This window comes from Staurois parvus, unplaced genomic scaffold (genome assembly GCF_062004578.1).
Source record: "Staurois parvus isolate SC_StPar_1 unplaced genomic scaffold, SC_StPar_1.0 ptg000066l, whole genome shotgun sequence".
NCBI classification, from domain to species: Eukaryota; Metazoa; Chordata; class Amphibia; order Anura; family Ranidae; genus Staurois; species Staurois parvus.
Window position 1 is genome coordinate 3055022 of NW_028317862.1, and position 18379 is coordinate 3073400.

General features: G+C 42.1%; 1 long non-coding RNA gene across 1 annotated transcript in view; it reads right to left on the reverse strand.

Moving 5' to 3' along the window:
* The window catches only part of LOC149469605 (uncharacterized), a 29420-nt gene that overhangs the window by 10010 nt on the left and 1031 nt on the right, over nucleotides 1–18379 (reverse strand). The gene's annotated exons all lie outside the window — the stretch shown is intronic.

Genomic DNA, 18379 nt, shown 5'->3' on the forward strand with positions numbered 1-18379 from the left:
AGCAAAAATGGAGCAGACAGAATCTGAGGCAGCTGTGCATGGTAACCAATCAGCTTCAATCTTTCATTTTCAAAGCTCAACTGAACAGGCTGAAGATAGAAGCTGACTGGTTCTCATGCACAGCTACACCAGATTCTGTCTGCTCCAGTTTTGATAAATTCCCCTCGTTGTGGTTTGCATTTCATACTCCTGACTACTGCACTCTAAGTACATTACTCCTGAACTTCTGTGAAATAGGCGGTGTATAGAAAAGCATATGTGATGGAACATTTTATTTTTTTAACATAAGTGTGCTGCGGTTTGTACATGTCTGTAAGGGCTTGTTCACACTAGCCATTAGAGGACGGTAAAATCCAGTGTTTTTACTGTCCCCCAATCACTCCCCCTTTAGCTGCAGAGGCAACAACTGGGGATGTTCACATGCCGTGGAAGGAACTGTACCCCTTTTCGCTTTCAGCGGGCCCTACCACCCAGTTAATGCAACCCATATATGTGAATGGGGCCGTTCTGCAACCTCCCCACAACCACTTGTGATGCATTCAGTGGGGTCCAAGGGGTTAAAGCAGGCGGTGAAGAGGCAAAACAAAACGCCTCCTTACCACCTGTCGTTTGTCGCTGAAGAGTGATAATTAGTGTAACCCTTACACTCTCTTGTGGCACAGTCATGAGGGCATATTTATGGATAAAAGGACTGTGGCATGTGAGTATAGCGGCAGTAGGCTCAGGTTTAACCATTTTCCCGCTGCCCTATAGCAGAAATACTGCTACAGGGTGACAGGGCTGCACAAAATCACATGTGTATATATATATATATATATATATATATATATAGCAATGTGGTTACACAGTGAAACACACACAGACAACACAGTAAAACAGCACACAGTAAAACAGCACACAGTTAACCCTTTGATCACCCCAGATGTTAACCCCTTGTTGCCCAGTGTCATTAGTACAGTGTCAGTGCTTTTTATTAACACTGATCACTGTATTAGTGTCACTGAGGATGTCAGTGGCAGTTAGTCAGTTCCCACCCCCCCCCCAGTCTCAGAATGCCCCCTGCAGTTCTGCAGTCCTGCAATAAGTTGCTGATCGCCGCCATTACTAGTATTTAAAAAAAAAATTCCAGCATATATACCGCCATTTGTAGATGCTATAACTTTCACGTAAACCAATTAATTTACACGTATTGAGATTTTTTTTAGCAAACACATGTTGCAGAATACATTTTGGCCTAAGTTTATGACTAAATTTGATTTTCTTAATTTTTTTACTGGCCATGTTTAATAGAAAAAAGTTAAAAATATAGTTTTTTTCTCAAAATTGTCAGTCTTTTTTTGTTTATAGCGCACAAAATAAAACACGCACAGATGATCAAATACCACTGAATGAATGCTCTTTGTGGGAAAAAAAAGGACGTACATTTATTTGGGTGCAGAGTTGCATGACCGTGCAATTGTCAGTTAAAGTAACTCAGTGCCGTATCGTAAAAAAAGGTCTGGTCAAGAAGGGGGGTAAATCCTCTGAAGGGCAAGTGGTTAATTCAGCTATGGCCCTTAAGCCCCACTCACTGTTAACACAATTTGACCACGCCTACAATTTTGAGCCAGTTTATTTCCACAGATTGTTTATCAATAGGGGGGGAAATTACCAGTCCTTGGTGCCAAATGCCCTAGGCATGCCATTGATTAATACAACTGTCGGGTTTTTTTTGCTGTGTAACTGTTAGTGCGATTCACCCTCTCTGATTGTAATGCTTACCATTATCACTGAAAATTAAAGAAAATCCCAAATTTTGGGTTGCCCCTAAAACAGGAATAGAGTGGAAATCTTCTAATGTGGACGATTGTTTTGGTTACTTCATAGGGATTTCCTCTCACTTCCTGTTTTGGCTCTGGGACAGGAAGTGAAGGAAAGTCTCCCCAGTAGGACACAAATGGAAATAAAACCCAGTGGTTATAACCCTTTATCCAAAATTAAAAAAAATGTTGGCTTTAGTTCTATTGAAAGAAAAATAAATGTAGAAAAGCAGAGGAATAACAGCAATGCAAGAAAAGAATTGTGAGCTATATCAAATATTGCCTGCTTTATTTAACTGGTTATTTCCTATCATTCTTTACAGGTTATACAAAGATAACACGCAGGCGCACAGAAGAGAAAGGAAAGTTTTGACTGTAGTAGCCAGTCATTTTCTAAACACCTCCTCAATCAGTTCTATTGAATTTTTTTTTGGCACGACATGTATTTGAACAATAAATTCAGCTGAAGCGAAAGTTGGACTTTCTCCAGATATGTAGAAGTCATGTCACAGTACAAATTAGGGGAAATAAGAGACACTGTAACAGAAAGGCCTTCAACATTCCATGGAAAATGTTACATCATTCTGGTTTTCCAGTACTTGAAAGATCTGTACAAATAAACACAAAGTCCTATGTTGTACACAATGCATTCTGCAGGCATGGCTAATTACAGGGAAATGAAAAGCGGACCTTCATTTCTAAAATTGAGTTTTCCACCCTGACACCCCCTCCACCCCTCTACAATATATAATAGCTGTTTTTTTTTTTAGGTGGATATTCGCCCTAAATGTAAACATATTTTCCCCTGCCTTCTCCCCCACATTTATTTATTTATTTATTTTTTACATTGTAGAGTTTTTGAGCTGCGGCACAGCACTTCCATCACTCACCTAGACAAGAATAATGCAAATTGCCCCCGGGCTCTGAGTGTAGGAAGGTCCACCCTGTATACCATACACGGGAGGGCACAAGCAGAAGGGTATCCCACCTATAGAACAGAACTTCAGGTAGGTGACCACGTCTTCTGCCAAACTCATAGAAAACACGTACACGGATGCAGGACAAAGGCCACACGCTCCTTCTCATCTCTCTGGTCAGCACTGTTAACACTCTCTGTGCCCAGAGCTCTTTCGGCACCAATTGGTGACTTACTAGTGCAGGGGTGTCAAACTGGTGGCCCTCCAGCTGTTGCGAAACTACAAGTCCCCTCATGTCTTTGCCTTTGCGAGTCATGCTTGTAAATGTCAATCTTGCAATGCCTCATAGGATTTGTAGTAAGGGAACAGCTGGAGGGCCATCAGTTTGACACCCGTGTACTAGTGGTTCAGGTCAAAGCTCCCAAAGTCAATCTGGACTCTGAGAGCCATGAGACATGGTGGCCCAAGTTATCTGACGCATGCTACCTGTCGGGTTATCTATCACCGCCAGAAAGGTGACCTCAAACCACCACCCGCTCTGTGGCTGGCCAGGCTACTTTTAGGGGAGTCAGGCGTGTTTTGTTACTGCTTCCAAATGGCCCTTTATGTTATCACATGTGTCCATGCACACCTAGGGGGAGATTTACTAAAACTTGAAAGTGCAAAATTCAGTACAGTTGTGCATGGTAGCCAATCAGCTTCTAACTTCAGCTTCTTAAGTTAGACTTTGACAATAAAACCTGGAAGCTGATTGGTTTCTATGCAGAATTGCAACAGATTTTGCACTCTCTAGTTTTAGTAAATCCCCCCCATAGATTTTTAGAAGCTTTTAGTAACAGTAGCGTTTACCAGCAGGTAAAAAACACCGGGGCCAGTGTGTACAAGAGCAGTATCGTTTTGGCAGAAAAAAACACTTCACGTGACTAAACACGCCTAGATGTTTGGCGCGTTTAGCGCTTGAGCATTAATTCATTTCAATAGCCAGAATAAATGATCATTCTGGCCAATTAAATGAATTAACGCCCAAGTGCTTGACGCTTGTAAAAGCGTTAGATACTTTTACAAGCAGCAGACATTTTTTTCTGCAAAAACGCTGCTGCCAGGAGGACAGCCTCTAGGAGAGTTTTTTTTAACATCCTGTGTGCATGAGGCTTTAAAGTTACAACTTTCAACTTACTCCACTTTCAAATGAATTTGACTCTCCACCTTCTGTAATGCAATAGTTCACTTCACTGAGGCAGTACCAAGTCTAGAACATGCTTGCTTTAACTTTTACTTAAAGTAGTTCTAAGGCAGAAAGTTTTTTCATCTTACTGCATTCTCGGCATTAAGGTAAAAACCTTCTGTGCACAGGATCCTCCCAGGCCCCACCTTATACTTACCTGTGCCCAATGTCGATCCAGTGCTGCACCCAAGAGCAGCGGCTCTCTCTGCTTCCTCTCTCCTTACTGGCCATGGAGGCAAAGGCTCCCACTGCTGTCAATCACTGCCTGTGGCTGAGCCACACACTGTGTATCAATAGACGCACAGAGCTTGGCTTAGGATCAAGTCCGCATAAGTGCCTCATAGAAAGCAGCTTGCCAGTGGTGGATCTCAGAACAGGAGGATTGGGGCTGTGCAAAACCATAGCATGGAGCTGGTAAGTATAATATGTTTGCTATTTAATTAAAACAATCCCTTTGCAATCACTTTAATACATTGTAGAATTACATGATATCATCCATAGCTTTTGTTAACATCAAGTGTAAAAGTGTAAAACACTAAACAAGAGGTAATCCAGAGGGGGTGGGGTGCTTTGGGGTACTCACCATTCCAGGGCTCACTGCTTATGTTTTAAGTAGGCCAGCATCCTCCATAGTCCCCCCTCTAGCATCCCCCAGGCCCAGGGGCACCATCCTCCTGCGAGGAAGTCCTCCTTACCCTGCTGACATCCCTTGGAAACTCATCCTACTACTCCAGGAAAGGACCCAAAAGCAGGGAGAGTGCTAAATCTTAAAGGGGGACACAATTCCACCTGTCAACACACCCATGTGTAGATGTGCAGCAGGGCTTGGGAGATGGAGACGCCAGAGGAGGGGGAGGGGCCAAAACGAATGCGGAATGAAATTGCTTTTTACATTTTTTTTTTTGCCCCTCCCTTTCTAGCTCCATCCCCACCACTAAATCACAAATCCATGTCAGCTTCTGTTTGAAATTTGAATAATTCTAAGAGACTGAAATGTGGCCAGTAGTAGATTTGTAGAAGTGAATGAAGCCAGTAAACAGTTTATAACATACATATCTATAGGATGAACCTTTCATTTAAAGTGACACTTTCCTTTGCCCCACTAAGCAGTGGGAAACTATTGTAACAGCAGATATATGCCGCTAGGGAGGGTGGGAGTTACGGAGACATGGTCTCCAGCTTAAAAAATTGCAGCTGAAAACAGAAAAATCAAGTGTTTTAAATGCTTATTTATGTGTTTCCCTTTCTATTAATTACTTGTTATTCAAGGCCCATTCACACTAGGAACACTGTGCCATTCCCGTATTATTCACATGCAGTTCTGTGCCATGCGATACAGTGCGGTCAAACACACTGCATTTGCGATCTGCGTTTGGGTTGTTGTTAATTTTGCACTGACACCTGCTGCAGATTGCAAGGCAGAGCAATTGGAATGCAATGTAGGAAACCTACTGCATCCTAGTGTGAACAGGCCCTTCACATCTGGTGTTTTTACGATCTTGGGCAGAAACACTGTGATTCTGCCAGTGATCATAAGGCGCACTGCCATAATGACAAAACGTGCCATGCCTGATCGAGTGCCATTCATTTTCAATGGCACCTAAATGTGGTGTGGTTTGGACGTGATTGCTGTGCGATAAATTGCACTGCAATCCTGGCCAACCGCAACCCGCAAAGCTTGTCACCCAAAAAAGGAGCAGGGGCTTCTTTTGGGCGCCAAGCTTTGTGAATTTCGGTTTGCTGTGATTGCTGCATGATTTATTGTGTGACAATCGCACCAAACCACACCACGTTTAGGTGCCATTGAAAATGAATGGCACTTAAACAGGTGTGGTGCATTTTGTTGTTATTACAGTGCGATTTGGGATCGCTGGCAGAATTGCAGCAATTCTGCCGAGATCATAAAATGCCATAATGGAGCCTAAGAGTTAACTAGTCAACCACATCCCACCCGGGCTATAGCAAATTGATGGCCCTAGCAGCAGTGGCGTCCCTAGGGGGGTGCGGGCCGCACCGGGTGACACAATCGCAGGGGGTGCAGGAGCAGAATGCCAGCAGAGCTTCTGGGCTCTATGAAGGTCCTGGCCAGTTATTGGTGTGATCCTGGATTCCCGGCACAGTGACAGCTGCCCCCGGTGTAGCGGTAAAATGAGTATCCCGGACCCGTAAAGATATGTATCCCCTGAAGCAACTGCGCATGTGTTGGTTTCAGGCCGAAGAAGCCATATAGGTTCAACCTATACGGGGTTAACTGATCTTGCAACCCATAGTGATCCACGGGATCAGCTTCAGAGGTTTGCAGCCTGTAAGGGATTAACTGTGGCAACTCTGTGCTAAAGTCGGAGATCGGCTTCTTCGACCTGAAACCGGCACATGCGCAGCTGCTTCAGGGGATACATATCTTCACAGGTCAGGATACTCATTTTACTGCTACACCGGCACTGCTCCTTCCTCTCTGGAGGGGTGACACCGTGTGTTACCGCACCGGGTGACACCAACCCTAGGGATGCCTCTGCCTAGCGGGATGTTCCAGGTGGGCGGGTGTGATCTGTCATCGTCTGTGTCCACCAAACACAGGCAATGACTGCTCAGTGTACTGCCCTACTGCTGGTACCATGTGACTGCTGTGGTCAATCACAGCTAATCACAACAAAACACACTTAATGAATCAATTTCATGCAGTAATATGATTGCTTATAAAGTGAAAATCACTGCTATAAGCAATCATAATGTGTAAAGAAAAAACCTGATCACTTCCCCAGAGTAATTCAATGTTACTGTGGTATTAAAGTTTCCAGACTATTTTTGTAACATGCCAACAGATGGCAGCACAAGGATGCACCCACAGTCACAGGGAGCACCGACCTTCAAAAGTCAGTGTGCCAAAAGACATCGTCCTGTGTACATCAGGAACTTTGCAACTGGTGCTATTCTGATCATGTGCTTTGCCACATCTGCTATTTCATCATGAACAGCAAGTTACAACAAAGAGCAAACGTGAAAGTCTGTGTGAAACTAGGCAAATTGCTGGATCTTCGCAATATTCTCAAAACGGCGACTTTTGAGCTGGATCTTCTTTGGGAAGAGGGCATTTTCAGGGGTTGAGCTCATTGAAGGTATCTTCCAGTGATGTTCTTCTGCTCTTTTTTTTAAATTTCTTCTTTTTCAAAAAAATGATGACAATAAATAAATACCTTGGACTGTCTACTATCCAAAAAGGGGTCATTTGGGGGATATCTGTACTGTCCTGACATTTTTGGGCCTCAGGAAATGAGATCAGGTTTGATCGATTTTCAAATATATCCCATAGTTTGAGGACTCCATAACTTTCCTACAGACTAAATAATAAACACTGATTTGGGTTATTTTCACCAAAGAAATGTAGCAGAATACATCCTGGCCTAAATTTATAAAGACCAATTATTTATTTGTAAATGAAGAAAACTCTTTTTTTTTTCAAAATGTTCTGTCTTTTTTTGTATATTTAGCAAAAGTTCTATTTGTGTGAAAAATTTATAAAAATGTAGTTTGGGCACAGTGTTGCATGCCTGCACAATAGTCATTCAAAGACAGCGCTGAAAGCTGAAAATTGTCCTCGACAGGAAGGGGGTAAAAGTGCCTGGTATTGAAGTGGTTAAATATAACAGCAAATAAAATACAAAAAATGTAATTTACAAAAACTGGACAAAATCTGGTGCAGCTCTGCATAGATCATGAGCTTCCAGTTTTTTTTTTTTTGCCAAAGCTTAATTGGACAAGCTAAAGTTAGAAGCTGATTGGCTAACATGCACAACTGCACCAGGTTTTGCAGTTTCCAGCTTTAGTAAATCAACCCCAAAAAGTCAATACTGTAAGCCTGAGTTCACATATATGCGGTGCGGTATATCGCATGTGATTCACACAAGAACCACACCGCATTCCTGTACAAATCACATGCAATTTGTGTGCGGTGTGATTGGAGCTATACATTTTTGTATGGCTCTAATCGCACCCCACCCGCACCAAAAAGATGCAGGACCCTTTTATGGTCCGCACTAGAATCGGATTGCATAGATATTTACACCTATGCAATGCAATTCTGCACATTGCACCATGTTTTGCGGACCGGTTTCGGGGTGTTGCTAACTTAACATACATACCCACAGCGGTTCGCATGAACAGGATGCAATTCTGATGCGGTGCGGAATTTGCACAGAAAACAACAGCGAATTCCGCACTGCATCAGTGTGAACCAGGGCTAAAGTAAATATAAATACCACTGTGTTCATATATAACAAAGCATCAATATTGCAAGCTGAGTATATCTATTACAAATCACTGTTGAGCATAATCATAAGAAAGACCAATAGTGCTCAAAGTACAAATGATCTCCAAAAGTTCAAAAATTGATCCGTGTGGAAAATCTGCAGCTAACTGACACAAGTCCTCCACTGAACCCCCCAAAGATATGCTCTTATCTGACTGATTGACCCTCACTACTAAGGTCAATAATCGCCTGGAAACCATCATTCACAGCTCAACCAGATGGATTCAATTAATGTAGGGCACAACTTGGTCAGGAGGTCAATCCACAAATGCCATTGTTTACTGCCCTATGGCTCTTATAATCTCCAGATCTCAAGCTCAATAAAATAAACCACAATCCATAATGATCACTGATAAACTCATTTTAATAAAAGAAAAGGAATATGCACTCACATGAATCCCTGTTAAGGATCACCCTTAAGACCCCTTTCACACTGATAGCCCGATCGGATCTGCTGACACCCGCCAGCATCCGATCATGTACATCAAAAACAGACGGATGGGGATCTATGTGGTGGATCGAATCGGATGGCAGTCAGATGGAAATGGACAGGCGGTCTGTTTCCATCCGACTGCCCCATAGAGGACAGTGGGCAGTGTTTGTGTTTCCGCTCTGCAGCAGTGGAGCAGACACAGACAGGACGTGACGTCGGACGTAAAACGAAAGTTACGGAGCGGCCATTTTGGAAAAGGTTTTTCATACTGTTTGCCATTTGAACATATGCTGAGACACCTTGCTTGTTTGTAAGCGCAATGTTATTACTAAAGAGTTATATCCCTATTATTGCCTACTACACTATTTTGGTTGTACTTTGCCACATGTTATGATGCCATTGTGAATCGGATGCTTTATGGAGTGAGAGGAGCCCCCCTTTCTATGTGAGTGGACTTTATCCTTTGGTAAGGTGCATGGGATGAGGTGGCGGTCAGTGTGTTTACCAGCAATGGGAAATTTTTTTGATGTGAGGTGAGCACGAATACTGTTTTGAATATATGACACTATATGTAATTCCTTCAGAGGTACATTTTCCATGCGAAAGTGGACTGATTTAGGAGCTTAGCCACGACGCTTTTTAAAATTTTTAAGAGGGGTATTAAGTGGAGGAAGAGGAGTTTTTTTAATGGAAGATATCAACACCACTGGGTTTTCAGGACACGGAGACGCTGACTAAGAGTTGGACTATGTGTTTTGGACTTTTGGGGGAGAAAGTATTATTTGGCATCCGAGGTTTAGTATATTATTTATTGTGTTAGCACTTAGTAGCATACCGATACTTCTATTTATCAGACACAGATCTGTCATCCGCCTGCTTAGCAGGGATCAGCGAAGAGATTTGAGTCTGAGAGAGAGATCCTGCAGGCTACATGTGTGATCTTTCCCTGAGCGGCTTTCTGAGATCCAACAGCCTGTGAGTGAGAGCAGCAGTAGCCGGTCTCCATAGTATTCGCGGTGCTTGTTTTTTAATCATTCATATGAGTGCGTATGCATTTCTTTTCATTTAATAAAATGAGTCTATCAGTGAGCACTAATGAAATGAATGGCCTGGCAGCAGGGTCCCTTTTAATTGGCTCTCCTGTTGCAGGAGAACAAAGTGAGGAGGCTGACTGAGTACAAAATATTTTCGAAATGGATGGCTGATGTTACAGATTTCCACTAATCAGACCAAAGTAGTGCAGGAAATATTTTAAATTCTATGCGACCTGAAGTCACACAGATATGAACGGTACTCATTGGGAAAAATGAGGTGCAACTTGTCATGCGACTCCGGACCTCAAAGTCACATAAGTGTGAATGGACTCTTAATCGTTCTTCCTGAAGTTCTTCTGTAAAGTGAGATATTTAAATCATAATGTCTTCTTGACTGATTTAGTAGATATTTACTGTATTATAAAAATGATGCCTCAAAATTTATTTTGTGATTGCTTTCAAAGATATTCATTTTAAAAAATTAATAAATTAATATTTCTCTAGTTTGATTTAGGTTTTATAGTCATTGCTTTGGGTTGAATTTTTGTTTTTGCTCCCTCACATCTGGTGATTTATTTGGAGTGACTTGCATGCGCCATATTTGGTGCACAGCATTAGCGACTTACTTTGCTGATCATTTCTATGGTGATTGTGAGCCTTGTATTAGGTACCCTATTAAGCTTGTAGTGAACACACCTAAACTGGAACAAAGTGGATCTGGGTGAATAAATCACAAGCTAAACAAATATGGATTGGGGTCTGAGCCAGATGTCGCCAAATGAATTTCCTCTGTAGTGATTAGTAACCACTTTGACATGTACGTCTTAATCATCAATGTGACTCAGGGACTTACCCGTCCCCAGAACTTTGTAGCTTATTATGGTTGCATAGGGTTATTGGAAACAAAAAACACATTTATAACCAGAGTGACACCATTTCAAGGGAAAATGACTCATTTAACTGGGTTTGTCCTGAAGTGACATGAAAAACAGAAGATCGAATTGCACAGGCTATTCAGAGCAAATGACTCAGCAGAAGCAATGAACACTCCTTATTCTCCCATCTGCTTAGTTCAAGTGATACCTATGAAACATGCATGTGTTATATATAATGTTTAGGTGCATCGCTGAACATATTCTAATATTTGTCCTTTTTTCAAGGATACCAAATATATATGTGTTATTACATTTTTGCTTAACTACTTGGTCTTAAAGTAGGGGAGTACATTTGAATTTGCAAAGTATTTATATATTTTTAGTCTATGAACCCCCTGCAAAATGATTATACATTTGGATTAATATAGACCAGGGGTCTCCAAACTTTCTGAACAAAGGGACCTTTTTCTGGTGTTCTGACTTTAGGGGGGCCGGACTGTAACCAGTGGGAGTGGAAAATGTAGCAGACATAGTGCCCAATCATTGGCGTCAGTAGAAGGAATAACGCCCTATTATTGGTAGCAGTAGGAGGCATAGTACGGCAACATTGGTGTCAGTGGAAGGAATGGTTACCCAACACTGGTATCAAGGAAAGAAAATTTGCCCCAATACTGGTGTTAATGGAAGGACCGGTGCCCCAACATTGGTGTCAGGGAAGGACTGGTGCTCCAGCATTGGTGTCAGTGGCAGGAGTAGTGCACCATCGATGGTATCAGTGGGAGGAAAAGTGTCCCATCCTTAGTAGGAGTAATAGTGCTCTATATTTTATATCAGTTGATAGAATTATGCCCCATTGTTGATGTCAGTGGCAGGAACAGTAACCCAAAAATGGTACCAGTGGGAGGAAAAGTACCCTATCTTTAGTGTTAGTGGGAGTAATAGTGCTCTATATTATATATCAGTTGATGGAATTATGCCCCATTGTTGATGTCAGTGGCAGGAACAGTACCCCAACGATGGTACCAGTGAGAGGAAAAGTACCCTATCTTTAGTGTTAGTGGGAGTAATAGTGCTCTATATTTTATATCAGTGAATGGAAGTATGCCCCATTGTTGATGTCAGTGGCAGGAACAGTACCCCAATGATGGTACCAGTGGGAGGAAAAGTGCACCATCTTTAGCATTAGTGGAAGTAATAGTGTTCTGTAGTTTATATCAGGGGGAGGAATTATGTCCCAATGTTGTTGTTAGTGGAAGGAGTGGTGCCTCATATCAGTGGGAGGATAGTGCCCCAAGGGCCAGATAAAAGTAATCAAAGGACCACATTCAGCCACTGATAGACCATTGGGTTATAATGATAACTTCAGAATTAGGACTCTAGGCTCAAACACAAAAGCACAGTCTAGGGATGGGTGACTCAAATTCAGTTGGTGGTGATTAAATTGGAATTTCAATTGAATATTTAATTTTTAATGATGCAAAATGTGATTGACTGACAGCATCACTGATTATCTTGCCTTAGTTAGCAAATTACTGTAAATCTCAAGTATGCTTCACAGTAAAATTGCCAGTTCACCCTTCATCCACTCCCTCCACCAAATTAAGATCCATGTGCTCCACACATATTCGCATGCAGGTACTAACAAGGGTGATCAGCACACCAAGAATGAATAACATCCAGGTGCTTATTTAATTGCTTGAAAACAGACAATACTGGCTTTAAAGAATAACCCCTACCCCAGCCTATTATATTATTATTATACAGGACTTATATAGCGCCGACAGTTTGCTCAGCGCTTTACATTATGGTGGGAGACAGTACAGTAACAATACAGTTCAATACAAGAGGGATTAGAGGGCTCTGTTCCTTGGAGCTTACAATCTAGGATAGCCATTTACTGGAAAGTTCAGTGTACTGCTGTTTCTCCTCCCTTAGCTCTCTGAGCTACTTATGCAGATGAAAACAGACGGTATATGTTCAATTATAAAACATAAATAAATAGTGAAAAAAAGGTATTCATAATATTTTTTTTATATGGGGAGAGGTTTCCTTGTACTATCTGTCAGTGTTCTGTGAATGAGTGCCTACAAGTTCCAACAGCCTTAGCAGCTGTGGGCTTGTAGTTTTCATTGAACTACATTGGTGCTGTGGAGCACAGTGGTAGGTCATTGAAGCTTCCTGTTAGTATATCTGCTTGACCGTACATCCCATGCAGCCAAGCAAATATTCTGACAGGTCTCCACTTTTTAATCAGAGTATAGCATTAAGTCAATTAAACTCCTGGGATATTGATCTGGTCAGTTAAGTAGCAGAGGGGGTTGTTAATCAGTTTCAGTGGCTTTGAAATTAACAACAAGTGCACTAGATGGGCATCAATGAGACAACCCCAAAACAGGTATGGCTTTACAGCTGGAGGCCACTGACATTTTTTTCCCTACTCATCTTTTCTGACAGTTGTTCACTAGTTTTGCATTTGGCTAGGGTCAGTGTCACTACTGGTAGCATGAGGCGATACCTGGACCCTGCAGAGGTTGCACAAGCAGTCCAACTCCTCCAGGATGGCACATCAATACATGCCATTGCCAGAAGGTTTGCTGTGTCTCCCGGCACAATCTCAAGAGCATGGAGGAGATTCCAGGAGACAGGCAGTTACTCTAGGAGAGCTGGACAGGGCCGTAGAAGGTCCTTAACCCATCAGCAGGACCGGAATCTGCACTTTTGTGCAAGGAGGAACAGGATGAGCACTGCCAGAGCCCTACAAAATGACCTCCAGCAGGCCACTGATGTGAATGTCTCTGACCAAACAATCAAAAACAGACTTCATGAGGGTGGCCTGAGGGCACAATGTCTCTAGTGGGCCCTGTGCACCATAGAGCTCAATTGGCATTTGCCATTGAACACCAGAATTAGCAGGCCCACCACTGGCACCCTGTGCTTTTCACAGATGAGAGCAGGTTCACCCTGAGCACATGTGATAGATGTGAAAGGGTCTGGAGAAGCCGTGTAGAACGTTATGCTGCCTGTAAAATCGTTCATCATGGCTGTTTTGGTGGTGGGTCTGTGATGGTCTGGGGAGGCATATCCATGGTGGGATGCACAGACCTCTACAGGCTAGACAATGGCACCCTGACTGCCATTAGGTATTGGGATAAAATCCTTGGACCCATTGTCAGACCCTTCATTTGTGCAGTGGGTCCTGGGTTCCTCCTGGTGCATGAAGATGCCCAGCTTCATGTGGCAGAAGTATGCAGGCAGTTCCTGGAGGATGAAGGAATTGATACCATTGAATGGCCCCCATGCTCACCTGATCTAAATCCAATAGAACCTCTCTGGGATATCATGTTTCAGTCCATCCGACACCGCTAGATTGCAGCTCAGACTGTCCAGGAACTCCGTGATGCCCTGGTCCAGATCTAGGAGGTAATTACCCCAGGGCACCATCCGTCATCTCATTAGGAGCATGCCCCAACATTGTCAGGCATGCATACAAGCATGTGGGAGCCATACCAACTACTGAGTACCATACAAACTACTGAGTACCATTTTGAGTTGCTGCAATGAAATTTTAGCAAAATGGACTAGCCTGCTGCATCATTTTTTCTCTTTGATTTTCTCGGTGTCTTTGAATTCAGTCCTCTGTAGGTTGACAATTTTCATTTCTATCAAACGATGGGGCATTCTGCTATATATCCAGCATGATATTTTTCCCCATTGAGATCTGATGTGTTTTCAAAACGTTACTTTACTTTTTTTGAGCAGTGTATTTTCCTGTGCTACTATTAAAAGGAAATGGTTAAGATTAACCTTAAAATGGAATTCAATCTCCACCCTGTTTACAGGAAAACCTGACACGGTCTAATTCGTGTTTCTCTTAAAAGATTTTACCAAATCAATCAGGTCCCATGTCTGCAAGCTAACCCTGTAAAAGTGAAACATTAATCATTTATTAAGGGTTTGCTGTTGGGTGAATCCTTACCATGGAAAAGCACAAACAGCCAGCAGTTGTAAATGATTTTTAAGAACCATATAAATGTGTGTAGCTGTCTTCTAGGGGGTTATGAGAAATGCCCTTCCCAAACATGGTATTGTGCTAAACCTGTAGGTAAATAAGAGAACCAGAACCTTCACTAAGAGGAAGAGTGGGTTTGATAATAAAGCTGGCTGAGCCTCCATCCAGGACAGAGCCTCTGTAAACAGAAGGGATTCCCTTTCTGAGAAGGTAACCAGCTATGTAGTCAAAGGATTTGGGAGCAGAGGAACTACTGCAACCAGCATATAACATTAACCATATACAGATGCACATCAGTATGAAAATAATACAAGCTTTATATAAGAAAACATGAATAAATAATTGCACATACTGTACATCCAATAAACAAACATGGGCAGCACAGTGGCTCAATGGTTAGCACTTCTGCCTGGAAGTACTAGGGTCATTGGTTCAAATTCCAACCATGGCATCACCTGCCTGGAGTTTGCATGTTCTCCTTGTACCTGCATGGGTTTCCTCCAGGTACTCTGGTTTCCTCCCACACTCCAAAGACATGCTGGTAGGTTATTGGGTCCTGTCTAAATTGGCCCTGGTATCTGTATGTATGAATGTAAATTAGGGACCTTAGATGTACACCCCTTGAGGGTTAGGGACTGATGTGAATGTACAACATTATATGTAAAGAACTGTGTAAATTGATGGCACTAAATACGTACCTGAAATAAATAAATAATGTATTATTGCAAAAGGGCCCAAAAGAATCTTGATTGAATTGTGCACATATATTTAGTTATTAATAAAGATGCCTCCAGATGAATGATGCAGCAGAGGTCAGTTGCAGGAGCCCCTGAGGATGACCACGATACAGGGGGTATCTTTGTCTATCTAAAGACAAGATCAATGGCGATGGCGAGATCCTCCAACCTTTTAATCAACCAGACTGAAATGCAGATTCTCACCAGCAGAAACTGTGGCGTGACACTGGAAATTAGAGTCAGCCTATCTACTCCACATCTTAGTCCTAGTATTTTCTAATCTATCATGTAACCCAACCCCGCACTGCCAGAAGTGGCCATTGGATGCCTAACCTGGCTTTAGCCTATGCTGGTTATTGAGCCCAGAGCTAAAACTAGCTATAGAATCCCAGAACCGAAGGGACAGGGTTAACTAAATAACAGGAGGTGTATAAAACTCTATTGCAATAAACAAGTTCACTTACTAATGTTACGTCCTTCACAAGGATTTAGATGCACACTTAGTCTTCATGCAGACAGGACGTTTTTACAATATACTGTACATACTGTACATCCAATGAACAATAGCTTTTGACGTTTTTTTCTACAACCAATAAACTCCCCAGCATTTTATCCTATGTGTTCATGCACACATAGACTGTAGTCAGCGTTTTTTGGCTGGGACATTTTTTTGGCTGGAAAAAAATCCCAGGACTAGTGGGTTTCTAGAGGAGTTGTTTTAGCTGTAAAAATGCTCTAACACTGAAAAATGTGGCAAAACACTGCAAACCGGAGGTTTTAGACATTTTTTATACCAAAAAAATGTTTTTCTTGGTCAAACAAACCCACTAAAATGCTAAAAACATGGGAAAACACTGCTAATCGCTGCAAAACGCCTCTAAACGCTAAAAAAAAGCTAAAAAAAGCTGAAAAACTTACGTTTTTAACTTGACTTTACACAGCTAAGGCTACCAGCGTTATCAAAACACCCAGTGTGCATGGAGCCTTAAGAAGCTATGGACAGCTGCAGTTAAACTATAAATACATAGGAATACTTGCCTAATAGTCTCTGCATCTGGCCCAGGGGAAATACAGCAACTCCTATGTGTATAAGGTCATGTGGCTCAGTTCTCTGTGTCTACTTTCTTGAAATTCCTCTTTATGAATCATCATAGTCCTCCAATTGGGGTTTCTGACCCAGCTAGCAGGGACAGGAAGTACCTGTCTGTAACCAGCTAACTATCTGGCGATTAATAATATTGCTGCCTGCATAGAAACCATTCTGTCAGTGAATTCAAATGTAGGCATTGTAAATATAGACACAGTATGAAAAAGTAGATTTGTCCCCAAGTTCCAAACCATTTGTATATATTAAAGCTCAACGATTAATAATATTGCTGCCTGCATAGAAACCATTCTGTCAGTGAATTCAAATGTAGGCATTGTAAATATAGACACAGTATGAAAAAGTAGATTTGTCGCCAAGTTCCAAACCATTTGTATATATGAAAGCTCAACAAGTGCAATACACTTACCAGGGTTCAAGCAGTTAAACATTTGGTTGCCTCAAAATCAAAAATCTACTAGTTTACATTACCTTAAGAAATCAGGAACTAGGCTGAGCAAAGTTAAATGAAATTTTTTATTATTATACAGGATTTATATAGCACCATCAGTTTGTGCAGCACTTTACAAAATGAAGGCAGACATTACAGTTACAATACAATTTGGTAGAAGAGGAAACAGAGGGCCCTGCTCAGTAGAGCTTACAATCTATTAACATAAATATCACTCGTACAACATCTACAACACAACACCAAAAAACCATAAACAATGTAAACTTACAAAATAAACGTGAAAGTGTAGCAACCCAAATGATAACCTAACTATATAGGAATGGAGGGGGCACAGACAAGCAGGGCAAGGCCAGGACTAACAGGAAACTAGAGGAGCAGGGAGCAAGGTACTGGGAGAGCTGGATGCAGGGTACAGGGAGCAGGAACAGGTCTCAGGGTCAGGGTCAGGTGCATTTACAGGAACAAGGATCAGGCTCAGGCAGGGACACGGCTTGCAGGAAGAACACTGAAGCACTGAACTTCAGTCAAGGAACGGATTATATACCTAGCAGCAGCCTATGTCAGGTGCAACCTAATTACTCGGACAGCCCACCTACTGGGAGACACCCACTCGTGACCTCCGGAAGTGCACCCTTTGACTGTGGGAACAATGGTGCCGCCAGCAGGTGACCCAGGTGATGAAATAAGTCCTGACAAGAAGAAAGCCTGCATGATGTGGGGTTGCTTTTGAGGCAAAGGAATGTATACCTGCTTTGACCCTGATAAGTTTGTTTGTGCCCAGAGTTGGGTTTTAAGACTTTGGTCTGTAGATTATCATTCCCATTCAAAGCTAAACAAATGCACATAGGAGTACTTGTGTACATGCCTATCAATGTTAGACCTCATGCACACTGGATGTTTTTACGGCTGCTCTTTTTGGCATTTTTTTCTACAGCTAGTAAACCCCCCAGCATGTTATCCTATGTGTCCATGCACACGTAGACTGTAATCAATATTTTTTGGCTGGGACATTTTTGGGCTGGAAAAAAACCCAGAACTAGTGGGTTTCTAGGGGAGTTTTTTAACTGTAAAAATGTTCTAATGCTGAAAAACTTTGAAAAGCGTGGCATAACGTGGTAAAACGTGGTAAAATGCTGCAAACCAGCATTTCTGGATGTTTTTTGACCCCCTCTAAAAAAAAATTTTTGGTAAAAATAAGCTGGAAACGCATAAAATGCCGCTAAATGACATAAAATGTCGCTAAGTGCTAATGCAAAAACGCTTAAAAAAGCAGAAAATCTCAGGCTAGGGAGAACTGAGGCTGCTACAATATGCCTACCCAGCTACCAAAGATGACATGATGTTACTGCTTTCCTTTTCGTGAGTCTAAACTGCAAAACATTGATTTTAATGTGTAGCAAAGAAATGACTGCCAGTAAGAGATTAGGTGCCTTTCTTATTAGTATGAGATCAATCCTGTCTGATTACAGGAGGAGGTTTACACACCTG